The sequence below is a fragment of the Clinocottus analis genome, unplaced genomic scaffold (genome assembly GCF_023055335.1).
Source record: "Clinocottus analis isolate CAN_PGR_092001 unplaced genomic scaffold, fCliAna1.0.p SCAF_26, whole genome shotgun sequence".
NCBI classification, from domain to species: domain Eukaryota; kingdom Metazoa; phylum Chordata; class Actinopteri; order Perciformes; family Cottidae; genus Clinocottus; species Clinocottus analis.
The window spans coordinates 1,816,927-1,830,152 of record NW_027175998.1 but is presented as its reverse complement, the minus strand read 5'-3'; the positions used below and the strand labels follow the sequence as shown (position 1 = coordinate 1,830,152).

Below are 13,226 nucleotides of genomic sequence, written 5' to 3'. Positions count from 1 at the left end.
AAAGTCAGAGAGTGCTCAACAGATTCCTTAGAAAACATTACAGCCAGACATTTTACTCTATTTGTTTTAATCCTTAACACCAGCATGGCTGAGTTGAGACCAGAAAACACAAAACTGCTCTCCGGCAGCATTCTTGTCCGACCTCAGCCTTGGTAGGAAAGTAATACATCATGTTAATGCTTCTCGAAGTATGCAACATGTAAATATTCAGCTGACGGATATCCATAACCACCGACCTGAAGCATCAAACCCACTTCCTTAAAACTGACCTGTAATGTAATCCTCCTGGAAAACCAACACGAAGCGTTCCCCTCCGATCAGATAGCGCTTTGCATTTTGCTGGAGCAGAGGATCCCCTTCCCACTCGGGACTCACGCAGAACTCAACACTCCCCTCTCAAGCCTTTCATTAAAATCCCACCAGGCACATCACGTCCAATTCTACATTTAATATTCGCAGAGTGAAACTTGAATACGCCGACGTCCCGGAACAAAGCCTTCATTGTCTTCTCGAGTGGCCTCTTAAAAACCCCCCCAAAGAAATTCACTTTCCTTTTCGTTCCGAAGCACCACTTCACCACGTTGAAGATTCTTCAGTCTGGATTGATGAGAAATGAGAAACTTGTTTTGTGTATGTTATTGTTCTGACAATAAAACCCTGCAGAAAGGGAACGAGCGCGAAGGGGAAAAGAAAAAGTGAAATAGTTCGTGGCGTGCACAAAATGTAATGGAGTCAAACTGTTTAAATGAGTGAGGTTGATGATTGACTACTTTATAGTTGACCATTTATTTTCAGTTGTGGATTGAAACAGATTTTGATCTTTTGCTGGACCTCTTCGATAAAACATTTGGACAATCTCCCTCCTGTCATGCAGGAAAGGAAATCCACGATAATTAGAGAGTTTTCTTGTGTTCTCTGGCGCTGGAACTTTGTTGCATTGACACTTCAGAAGGCAAAACGGAGATTCTTTCTAATTTATAAAAGAACATCTACCAAAACGTCACATTATGTCCAAGTCTGAAGGCAAAGTGAAAACATTGTTTTGACTATTGCTTTCATAACATGTCTTCAGTCTAGTGGAAAGAAAAAAACATCCAAAGTTCATGTCTCCTACAAGCACCAACGCTTATTAGCTAATGCTTCAGTTGCATATTTAAAACATAACATTTCATTAAATGTTTAATATTGTGTTAATGCAAGTAAATGAGGCGGAGACCTCCACTTCAGTTGCACTTACACAACAAACTTTTCCAGTTGTCTGTTTCTAATTTATAGAACATTATATTGCTGTAAAATATATGTAATGATAGTATTTTTCTGATTTATGGAGTGATACAATGAGTTATCCAAACATTCCCTGACAAAAAAAAAAACGACTATTATATCAACAATTGAACTGAAACAATGTTGAACCTGCCTTCACCCAATGTTCAGATTTTTGTATGAACATTTGCAGACGTTTAATTTTGACGTTAATTACACATCAACAAAAGAAATGTGACAAATTAACAAATACTTAATTGTCCTAATGGGAGTAATGAACTGGGGAAGTTTCATGGTGATACCAAATCAAATGTGTGGGTCATGAGTTTTATCGTACACTCAAATACCAACTTTGTACTTTATATTTTGTGATGTTGTTGATATATTGTACAAGTGCATTTTCCTTGCGAGGTACAAGGTGCTTGGTGGTCCGTCCATCCCCCTTCCCTCTCCCCCTCCCACCCCCGCCTTCAGTCGGTCTTAAGCATATGTTGAAAAGCGGTCCAGTCACTCCTCAGGGGGTCGCGCGTTGCAGACGGCATCTTGTCTGTTCTTCTCCTCACACACTGTTACCGACAGCTCTTAAACACGTCTGCTCTTTGAAAGCTCTGTTATTTAAAAAAAAAAAAAACATGGCTCCCGTGAGGCGAGTCTCTGCCCTGGTGCAGTTCAGCTGCATATTTCCTTTCCCTACGTGTGTTTCTGTGTGTCCATGTCGTACATTTCCCCCTTCTCTGCTCCCTTTTTCAAACCGGAGATGACATTTCCACTGGTCCTTAGGTGACTCCCTCTAAAGAGGAAGCGATTGTTAAGTTTTATGTCTGCCGATATCCGGCTGTGCTGGATGAAAGGCCCAGAAAGGAGACAGTTGACTAACAGTCACAAGTGTGTCACGGGAATACAGGATTAACATACAAATGCCCAATTTAATAACTGAACAAGTGCACGGAGTCGTCTTATGGGTATAAAAACTGCACCCTCTCGTCCTTGAGCTCAAGCACTTTAAACACATTCATTTACATTTAAAACACATCCGCAGCAGTTGCAGTCATGTGCTTAAATTAGTTATTTTCCTGATGATGAGTACCGACACTAACCAACTAATGAACCTTACCCCCGACTGTGACAGGCAGACACACAATCTGTTATGCAGAGCGACTAGATGGCTTAACCCCGCAGTGCATATCTAGCTGTAATCTGCTGAGACAAAGGTTCAGATGACAAGAGCAATAAGTCTATGTTTCACAGGAAGAGCGAAATTCAAAAGAGTGATGTCAGCACATTTTTATTTAAAGGCTTGCAGACTAGATTTGCATAAAAGCCCTCATACTGAAGCTGTACTTGGGGAAACACTAGTTCTGCATGTCACTCGATACCGTTATTGTCCAAAAAACAAACCCGTATCAAGAAGAATATAAAACTTCTCCAGTCAAACAATATCTGCATTTAATTATTTTCTACCTAAATCTAGAAAAACAGTTATAGTTTATTTAACGCATTGGCCCACCACCGCGGCCGTTACAGCCCACACAGCATGGACGGCCTCCGCACAGCTTGAACTGGCAATGCTTCTGGTATTGTCAATCTTCGAAACCACCCAGCTCTTTTATAAAATTGACAAAATAATGTAAAAGCTTCAAAAACAACAATTTTTAAGCAACCATGACTTCAAACGCCGCTTCGGACGGCTTATATTGGGTTCGACAGCAAACAGCAGCGACTGTAGCGACGAGGCAATCCCACCTTTGGTACACACGAACAGAGAAACACAAGATGTGACTTATTTGGGGCCAAATCCGGTCATCGATCCGGTGCGTTCGTCAGAGAAGAGCGAAAGTATTCACGTCGGGGACGACAGTCAAAACAATGAGCGCAGAGACGAAACACAGGAACTTTAAACACATGATAGTATGTTGTGGCAGATTTACCGCGCTGGCTGAAAACTTCCTTTCCTCCTCTCCAAGAAGTGCTAATAGTATTTTGTCTACCGCTTTAATAAACTGCTATTGGGTGCATTTCAAAAATGTAAAGTCGCTCCAGTTGCCAGTGGTTGCCCAGTGTGGCGACGTCAATGTCAAGTGTATGCACATTCTTAAATAAAAAAGGTGCAGAGGCCACTGGCTTAATGCAGCCCTGCGCTCTGTTTGAGGGAGATAACGCGGCGTGTTTACAGTCGCCATAGTGACAAGAGCGAGGTCGACAGAAGGGAGCTGGGCGTATGGAGGAGGCTCGCACTGGGCCGCCGTTCACATCCAAGAGGAAATCCCTCCTCATCCGTACATTGAAACCAGAGGACCGCTGCGGTTTAAAAAACCCCAACGCGTTCCTCCATGGCTACAACTGCCCCGCCGTGTAAGACGATGAGGTTCGGCGAGGCCGATGATGGCTGCGGCCGACACAAACAGACGTCGGCACTTAAAAAAAAAAAAGCTGTGAAGAATGCTACCGGCCCACATCGTCCCTCGGCCTCGTCACGCGTCGGCCCATCGAGAATGTGACCTCTGGCCTCCACGCGGAGCGAAGCAGATGGCGCTCGCTCGGTGTTGACGTGCCGCTCTCTGCGCGGAAACTTCTGGTGGTGTCGATAACGACCGGCCCCCATAGAGCCTCCAAACGAGACCACGACACAAAAAAAGTGAGAACAGAGGGGGAAGGTAGGGGTCATTGAGGTGAAGGGAAGGACCACGGAGCGAAGAGGTGGGATCAAATGCCACGAAAACAGTGACGGGCTAAAAAAAACAAAACACAACACAGTTTGGATTGATAGCTGAAAGCTGAGAGAGTGAGAACACAAGGAGCACCTCGACCGAATACAACTGCAAGAGCCCGCGGTTCAGGACGGCTCTCGGGACCGTAAGCTAACTTACCGCACGTGTAACATTTCGGAGAAACGAGGATGGGGAAACGCGAGCGTCCAGCCGCTGCCCCGACCACAGCTGCAGTAGAGGAACTGGGTAACAGCGAATCACACAACCACCAAGTATGAAGGGTGGGGGGCCGGCAGGTTGGTTGCAATTTCACAGTGGTGGATGCTGCACAACGAGAAGAAATGGGAAGTGTCGCGCCGTTCAACAGCAGAGTTCTGCTCTTTTGAGGTTGGTTCTTTTCCCCTCACAGTCACACCCGCAAATTGTCCTCAAATGCCCCGCTAATTAGGTCTCTTTATCGGATCAAAGTACATAAACGTGTTTGTGCAAGCCGGAGACCAATTTCTGGAAATTTACATCATCCTCCCAGAATCATGAGACCCTGTGACGGACCACCCATAATGCCCCTGCTCGAGGCACGGTGCTGCCACAGCACTGCAGTTGAGGACAGCGCAGACTGGCATTTACCACACTCTCCCCTCCCCTCTAGTGCCGGCGGGCCCACAACCTGTCACCTCTGACAGGATGTGACACGTCTGACTTCCTCCCCTCTGTGGCATACAAGTAGAACAGAAAACGTGCTCCCGCTGGGGGGCAGCGAGAGGGATGCACCAACTTTTACAAACAAAAAAAAGGGCGTTTTCCAGTCATTTTCTACTTTATTGTGCTGATGAGGCAAACCAGCCTGAGCGGCCGGACATGAGAACTACATTCTTCCTCTCGCCGATGGACCAAGTAGAGAAGACCACATGAGATCACGTACATATGGATACAATCAGCCCGAGGGCGAGGAAGAATGTAGTGTGACGTGAGGACCGATGTTTTCAGACAAACAGTCTGAATGTTTACTGTCAAACATGTTCACGCCTCACCTCCACTCAACCACGCTGCCTTCAGGGCAAATACTTTTGGGGGGAAAAACATGTGACAAATGTGTAGTGAGCAACAGGTTCAATCCATACAGGGATTTCCCTTTTGAAGAACAAGGGTGGGAAAACTCTTTTTTGGCATTTCAAGATTTCCTGAAAGTGACATCAGGACTTGACGGATAGGATGTCGAGTATTAAATGACAGCAGCAGCAGAAGAAGAAAAAAACAATCCTGATGTAGTGTTTATCTTACGGTGAGTGAATTACTCGTAATCAACGAGCTAATCTGATTAGCGACACGCAAACAATGGCTGAGTGGTTTTAACTGGCGCCTATTGTGAACCATACTGTAATAATGCTTTATGTAAATCAGATACGAGGCAGAATTCTTCTGGTATCAAGTGCATTGTGTGCTCAGCTCCAGTGCGCTGGCTTTCCAGGGCGATTACTGTCAGGGAAAGCAATCCAAAATGAATTTCTCAATTAATTACTGCTCTGCAGGGACGTGAGGGAAGCACCCAAGCGGGTTTTGGAGATGCAATGTGGCTGGTGGGTGCAGAGCATCCCCGATCATGTTGTTTGAGCCAAGACTTCCGGGGTTTTCCGATTGCAGCATCCAACAGAGTAACTATTCACTGTTCTGCAACATGTGTAGAAGACGACCATGTGATGAAAACATGGAAGATTAAAGCTGTCAACTAAACGCAGAGCTAATTTTCTTCCCAGCAGAAGCAACTGACAGAGTTCAGAGCATGGGAGCAGTTCCCACTACTCCCCTCTGGGAGAGCAAGACTCAAACTGAAAACACGAATCCTCAACTCTCCTTGAACTTGGCATCAAACTCCTGCGCGGAGAGGCAGACACGGGGGGATTGTCAAAAGCTAAAATCACGTCAAAACAGCTCGGCTCTCCGTCAGCGGCTGGCTAATCCACTGCACCGGATCAAAGTGAGGCTGGAGAACTCTTGTCTGAAGGAGAAAACATGGCCAGAGAGCCCCGGAGACCCGAGGCCTTAAAGAGTGATGGCGGGCTCCTCTGATTGGTCAACACGCCGTCCCATTATAGGCAGATTGATTATCCATGCATGCTCCAAAGCTGAAGACACAATGGGGAGGGGAAGGGAGGGAGAAAGAAAAGGAGAGGGAGGGAGGAGGGTGAAGAGTAGTAGTGTGCTTACCCCCCACAAACTCTTCCCAACAGCTGAACAATGGGAAAGGAGAGAGAGAGAGAGAGAAAAGAAAAGAAATGCAATGCAGGGCTTGCACGCTGAATTGAAGTTTTCCTACAGATCTTCTGCCAGAAACTCACTCAACCTCTTGGCCTCTAAAACTTCACACAGCGTACACGAGACACCTGGCTAACTGGCTTTGACACCAGCGGCCTCCCCGCGCCAATCACCACTTACTTTTTCTACCCTTCCCTTTTTTTTTCTTTTATCTCCCCTCGTCCTGGCAAAACCATTTGCGGGACAGAAAAGCACACGGCAAACATGAAAACCACCAACTCACCCAACCCTTTTTCCTCTCCTTCTCTTCTCTCTCTTCCTCTCCTGAGCTCCCTTCCTCTCTCAATCACAGCTCCAGCTGGTGAGGCTGCATGGGTGCTCCCCCCGCCCCCTCCTGGCCACGCCTCCCCCACCCCCCACAGCTCAGTCATGTGACCGCCATCCCCGAGAGGCTGGGGAGCCACACCCCTCATTGGGGGAAAGTGAATGGAGAACATTGTGGATACAGCAGACCACGTGCGATTAAGTAAAGCCACTGGAGATACACGCTGTGTGTTTGTGTGTGCAGTTTAATCAAAATGAAAGACAGCGGGAGTGTGTGTGTGTGTGTGTGTCAGAATACAGGAACATTTATTAAGTGTGGCTTCAGCCGCATGGGGTCATAGACCCCATGCTGGAAGCACACTTCATGTTCTCCTGCGGGCTTATTATTAGTTGGAATGCTTCGAGCATTCCAACTATTGTTCTTCGAATCTTTAAAAAACTTATTATTATTCTATTTCTTCCGTACGTATTTTGGACCTCTTCAGCTCCTTCATATTTTCAGCTACAGAAAAAAGTTCAATTATTCAAATATTCAGCTTCTTAAGCACACGTGTGCAACTTCCTTTTCAAATTTCAGACTTTTCAAATTTTTTAATTATTAAACTTTTTATGATTTTTTTTAAAATGGGACCCAATGGGGAAATCTTCAAATCATCTTCAACTTCAAACGTTTGCAGGTTCTTCATACGTTCAGCTAGAGACACAATTTCAAATTTCAAATGTTGACAAAACGTTCAGCTATTATTCTACGCTTTTACATTTTTCATATTTTTTCAAATATTTAAATTATTAAACTTTTTATAAAAATAAAAATGAATGGTTTCCAATGAAAAACGTTTTAAAACTTCTTCAGCTCCAAAAGCCTAAGGCTCTGCCATGCTTTCAGCTAGAGACACCATTCCAAGTTTAAAATGTTGCCAAAACTTTCAGCTATTACCGCATATCTCCACTTATTGATATATTTTATACTGTCATAATTGTCAGCGTTTTAGTTTTATGTTTTTTTGCCGCCTTTTCTCTCTTTTGCATGAGTGTGTGTTGCGGAGCTCAGTGCACGTGATGTCATACTTAGAGGGCAGACCCACGTCAGATCTTGACGATTTTTTTTTTTTTAATTTGCCGTAAACTCCGTACCGTGTACTCTTTGGGCATAATTTATAGCTCAAAACGTTGGAAATCTTGTCTTCTGTCATAAACTGCGGTCGATAGGAATCCAACACATTCAGACGTCTCGTAATCGGACTGAATGTGAGAGCAAGTCCACCTCGCTCTGCCATCCGCTTCAATGTTAAATCTCCCTCCAAAGCCACGTCTCCCCTGAAGCTCGTACCTGATTTGTAAATCGCCCGTACAGACACATGTTTTATCGTACAGACTCACCAGTCACAGTATCTGTTCATCAAGTCTTCCTAACGCTTCATATGCGATATTGAAGCAATCGGGGCTTTTTAAGTATGTTTTTTGGGTGATTTTTGGATAGGTGTTTCCCAGCATTGACCCCATATAATCATCGGCAGTTAGTAATTGTAACTGCCGATATTTGAATTCATCACCATGGCAACCTCTGACATGAGGGCAGTTCAACAGACACACAGACACTTACACACGCACACACACACAGGACTTCTCTCTCTGTCTCCCTCCCTCCCTTTCTCTATCTGTTCATATATATATTCCACTATTTTCATATCTATTCAGCTGTTTTGTTATTTTCAAGTATATTCAGCTTTTTTAAGCTTTATTCAACAATATTTCACTATGTTCAGTATTTAGATGATGCACTTTTCCTTTCAACTTTTCCAATTATACATTTAAACAAGAAGGATTTTCAACAGTTCAGTTTAATGCTTTTGGGCTTCAACACTTTTCATCAGTTAGTTTTCTTTACATGTTCATATATATTCCACTATTTTTATATATATTCAGTTGTTTTGTTATTTTCAAATATATTCAGCTTTTTTAAGCTTTATTCAACAATATTTCACTATGTTCAGAATTTAGATGATGCACTTTTCCTTTCAACTTTTCCAATTATACATTTAAACAAGAAGGATTTTCAACAGTTCAGTTTAATGCTTTTGGGCTTCAACACTTTTCATCAGGTAGTTTTCTTTACATGTTCATATATATTCCACTATTTTCATATATATTCAGTTGTTTTGTTATTTTCAAATATATTCAGCTTTTTTAAAGCTTTTTTAAGCTTTATTCAACAATATTTCACTATGTTCAGTAATTAAACGATGCAGTTTTCCTTTCAACTTTTCCAATTATACATTTAAACAAGAAGGATTTTCAACAGTTCAGTTTAATGCTTTTGGGCTTCAACACTTTATCAGGTAGTTTTCTTTACATGTTCATATATATTCCACTATTTTCATATATATATATATTGTTTTGATAAATATTCCAGTATTTTCATATACATTCAGCTGTTTTCATATATATTCAGCTTTAAGCTTTTTTAAAGCTTTATTCAATTCAATTCAGTAATTGTAACTGCCAATGTTTGAATTCATCACCATGGCAACCCTTGGAATGAGGGCAGTTTGACACACAGACACTTACACACGCACACACACACAGGACTTCTCTCTCTGTCTCTCTGTCTCTGTCTCTATCTGTTCATATATATATTCCACTATTTTCATATATATATATTCAGCTGTATATATATATATATATATATATATATATATATATATATATATATATATATATATATATGTATGTATATATATATATGTATATATATATATGTATATATATATATGTATATATATATATATATATATATATGTATATATATATATATATGTATATATATATATATATATATATATGTATATATATGTATATATATATATATATGTATATATATATATATATATATATATATATATATATATGTATATATATATATGTACATATATATATATATATATATATATATATATATATATATATATGTATATATATTCAGCTGTTTTGTTATTTTCAAATATATTCAGCTTTTTTAAACTTTATTCAACAATATTTCACTATGTTCAGTATTTAGATGATGCAGTTTTCCTTTCAACTTTTCCAAATATACATTTAAGCAACAAGGATTTTCAACAGTTCAGTTTAATGCTTTTGGGCTTCAACACTTTTTATCACTTTTTTTTTCATCACTTTTCATCAGGTAGTTTTCTGTATATGTTCATATATCTTCCACTATTTTCATACATATTCAGCTGTTTTACTCAGTTGTTTTGTTATTTTCAAATGTATTCAGCTTTTTTAAAGCTTTTTTAAGCTTTATTCAACAATATTATATTATTATAATATTATAATATTAATATATAATATTATATATATTAATTATTATATAATAATAATATAATATTAATATTAATATATATATATTAATCATTATATATATATAAATATATTACAATAATATAATATTAATATATAATATTATAATATATATATATATATATATATATATATATATATATATATATATATATATATATATATATATAGAATACATATATTTTTTATTCACACACACACACACACAGACGCACAGGAAAAGGGCTGACTGTGTGTGTGTGTGTTTGTGTCTAAGTGCGCGTGTGTGTGCGCGTGTAATTATGGTCACATAAACATATAGAACATAATTTCTCCCCAGTTGACTTATTGGGTGAAAGGTCAATCCAAGTTCAGGTTAAAAAAAATGAACTTGACCTTTCAGCCAACCTTCTGCCGTTGCTAGGGGGGAATAGACAACACAACGAATCCGATGAGGCTCTTCCCATAGAAGACGTCTGATTGGCTCTTTTTTTATTTGGCTTTCGGTTAAGTGCTTTACAGCGGCTCCTTCCAGCCTCTTCGACTCCTGTCTAAGGTAAGTGATTGACTGCTGATTCATGAACTATATATTTAGCTAGCTAGCTACTTGAACTGCTTAGTCTCAGTGTTTTTAGGTTGTGTTACTAGGCTGAGATATAAGAATGTTTCAATGGATTTTAATATTTGGGACTGATTGTGACACATACACACACACACACACACACACACACGCACGCACGCACGCACACAAGAAATTGCTAAAAAATAATAATTAAAAAAAAGTAATATAATTTTTGACAAGATATCTCAATCAACAATCGTAATTTCCAAAAAGCGGTCATCACTCTTCTTTTAGATGAACTGAAAGCACTATTTAATAGGAAATATTATAGTTTCAAATAGTAATATGCTAAAAGGCAACCCATTGTGAAATATACAAGAAATGTTACAAATGTTATTTTTAAAAACTGATCCTTTAATTAACTTTGTGTTTATTATATTATTTCAGAATGGCGTTACATGACCTTCTGTGGACAAAGCCACCAACTCCTTACTTTAAACCACCACCGATCCACTTATGTGTGGTAGCTCTCAAGCAACAGCGAAAGGTCATATCATGGGAGTTTGATTCTAATGGCGCGAGGCCGGTCTCCACGAAATTTAACACTTTGGCCGTTGTGTCTGATGGCAGGTCGGTGGCCAAACTGACCGTGTATGAGGAGTTTGCTCATAAATTTAAATTAGGGGGAAACTACATTATCAGGGGTCATACCCTGAGGGGGCAGTCTCCACCCTATATGATGAACATCTCAAGAGAGACCATGTTTTTTCGGAGCGCTCCCCTTGAGGTGAGCGAAAACCTCCAAGAGCAGGCGCAGGCGCTCATCTCTCCTGTCTCCCCATTGACCCCCCTCACCACCTGCAAGGATATTGCAGGGTATGTCACCGTAAAAGGGGAAGTTGTCGAAGTAAGTACCTTTTTCGATTATGGTAGTGTAAATATGGGAAAAAGTTTAATAATTTGTGCATATTGGAATACAATTTGAATTAACACACAAATCCATCTTCTTCAGCTGTCAAGTGTGAAAAAAATCACAAAGGGAAGGGACACATTTCCTTTGTGCAACGTAACGCTGCAGGAGGTGAGAGAGAGAGAGAGAGAGAGAGAGAGAGAGAGAGAGAGAGAGAGAGAGAGAGAGAGAGAGAGAGGAGAGAGAGAGCGAGACAGACAGACAGACAGACAGACAGACAGACAGACAGACAGACAGACAGACAGACAGAGAGAGAGAGAGAGAGAGAGAGAGAGACACAGAGAGAGACACAGAGAGAGACACAGAGAGAGAGAGACACAGAGAGAGACACAGAGAGAGAGAGACACAGAGAGAGAGAGACACAGAGAGAGACATAACCTATTATTTAACTTCACAGGGCGGAACAAAGGTACCTGTGTGCCTGTGGAGGGAGGCAGCGGTGGAGAGGAAGCTTCAAGTTGGGACCCACATACAGGTGTCCCACCTGAAATCTAGCAGCTTGGACTATGGTCACCAAATGCAGACAACAACCTTCTCAACAATCGAGGTAAGCCTACATGGTTGTTGCTGTTTTATCTATAGATATAGATATCTATATCATTTGGATTAATAAAAAAGGGTATAGGAGTATGATTGATGTTTTGGTTATAGGTGACAGATAGATAATATCTAACGGGTATACGTTTCTCTGGACAGGAGGTGAAGTCAGAAGGAATCGTGGGGGCACTAGGAGTAATGGACGTTGAGGGTGAGCCGGGCATCCTCAACTTGCTCCTTGAGGACGGCCGCACCGTCTTCATTAGTGGGGAATTGTGGGCTACGGTGGAGGAGGCCCTTGTTAAACCTCCTCTCAAAGTTTTCATTAGGTTGGATGGGATTACAGTAAAAAATATTGAAACAATTGTGTAGAATGTAGAAATGTTGTGCAGTTGTACTCAGTTTAAATATACCGAAATCATTTTGTTATGGTTACTGTATTATTGTTATTAAAATGTTCAAAGTACAACTCAACCTTTGTAATGGTGTGCATTGTTTCATGTAAACTTACACTGCAACAAGATTACTGTAGAATTTACAGTAACTTGCTGGCAGCAATTAGCAAGTAAATAGTATATTTAACAGTATGCTTACTGTAAAATGAAGAACAGTAACCATGGAATACAAATTTAACATTTTTTTTAAAAATTTTTTTTTAAAGTTCTTGAACATACACAATTTCAAATGTTCCTCTTTCTTCAAGTTACGATGACAATTTAAACCTTTTTTGAAGTAATTTGACAGTAAATTTCAAGCAGTGGAGGCAATAAAATATTAAGGTCAAGGTGGAAATGTATAAAAACTATTTGAATTGAAAAAAGTACAATTTCAAACTGACTTTATTGTTACTGTATTGAACTGGAATCCTCTCCTAAAAAGCATGATGAGCCTTGAAGCGCTCAGCAGGGACACCTGGGTCTCAACATCAGCCTGCAACGCTAAATAAACAGACAATAGTACTGTAGTTGTTCAGTAATTGTACACAGTGAATTCTGACTATTAAAAAGGTAATAGAAGAAGTAGTGGAAATAATGAAAAAAATCAAACAAATGCTAGAACACAGCACATTTTTATCTGCTCCTGACTTTATATTGTGTTGCGTTCTGCCGGCTCTGCAATGAGTCGATGGATCTGCAGGGTTGCAGGTATTGAAACTCTTTTCAGCTCCCCAGTTTATAATAAAGTATATAGATGTTATGTTAATGATATGTGTGTTTTTTATTAATAATGAATTAAGCTGGCTGACTCTGAATTAAGCGTTGTGGTTGCT

The 13,226-nt window shown here is 40.3% G+C and overlaps 1 protein-coding gene and 1 long non-coding RNA gene across 7 annotated transcripts in view; one reads left to right on the top strand and one right to left on the bottom strand.

Moving 5' to 3' along the window:
- Positions 1-13,226, bottom strand: part of LOC137794976 (septin-9-like) — a 94,313-nt gene that overhangs the window by 21,081 nt on the left and 60,006 nt on the right. The window contains exon 1 of one of the 6 annotated variants that reach the window (XM_068592176.1): positions 6,508-6,570. The exons of 4 other annotated variants lie outside the window; for them this stretch is intronic. The gene's annotated coding sequence lies outside the window, so the exon portion shown is untranslated. Of the gene's footprint in view, positions 1-269; positions 312-6,507; positions 6,571-13,226 lie in introns of those variants that run through there. One more of the 6 variants, XM_068592178.1, reaches the window with a different exon arrangement.
- LOC137794980 (uncharacterized) lies at positions 10,121-12,472 on the top strand. The gene is made up of 4 exons (XR_011078367.1): positions 10,121-11,356; positions 11,462-11,530; positions 11,817-11,966; positions 12,116-12,472. It is a non-coding gene; the product is annotated as an uncharacterized lncRNA (long non-coding RNA).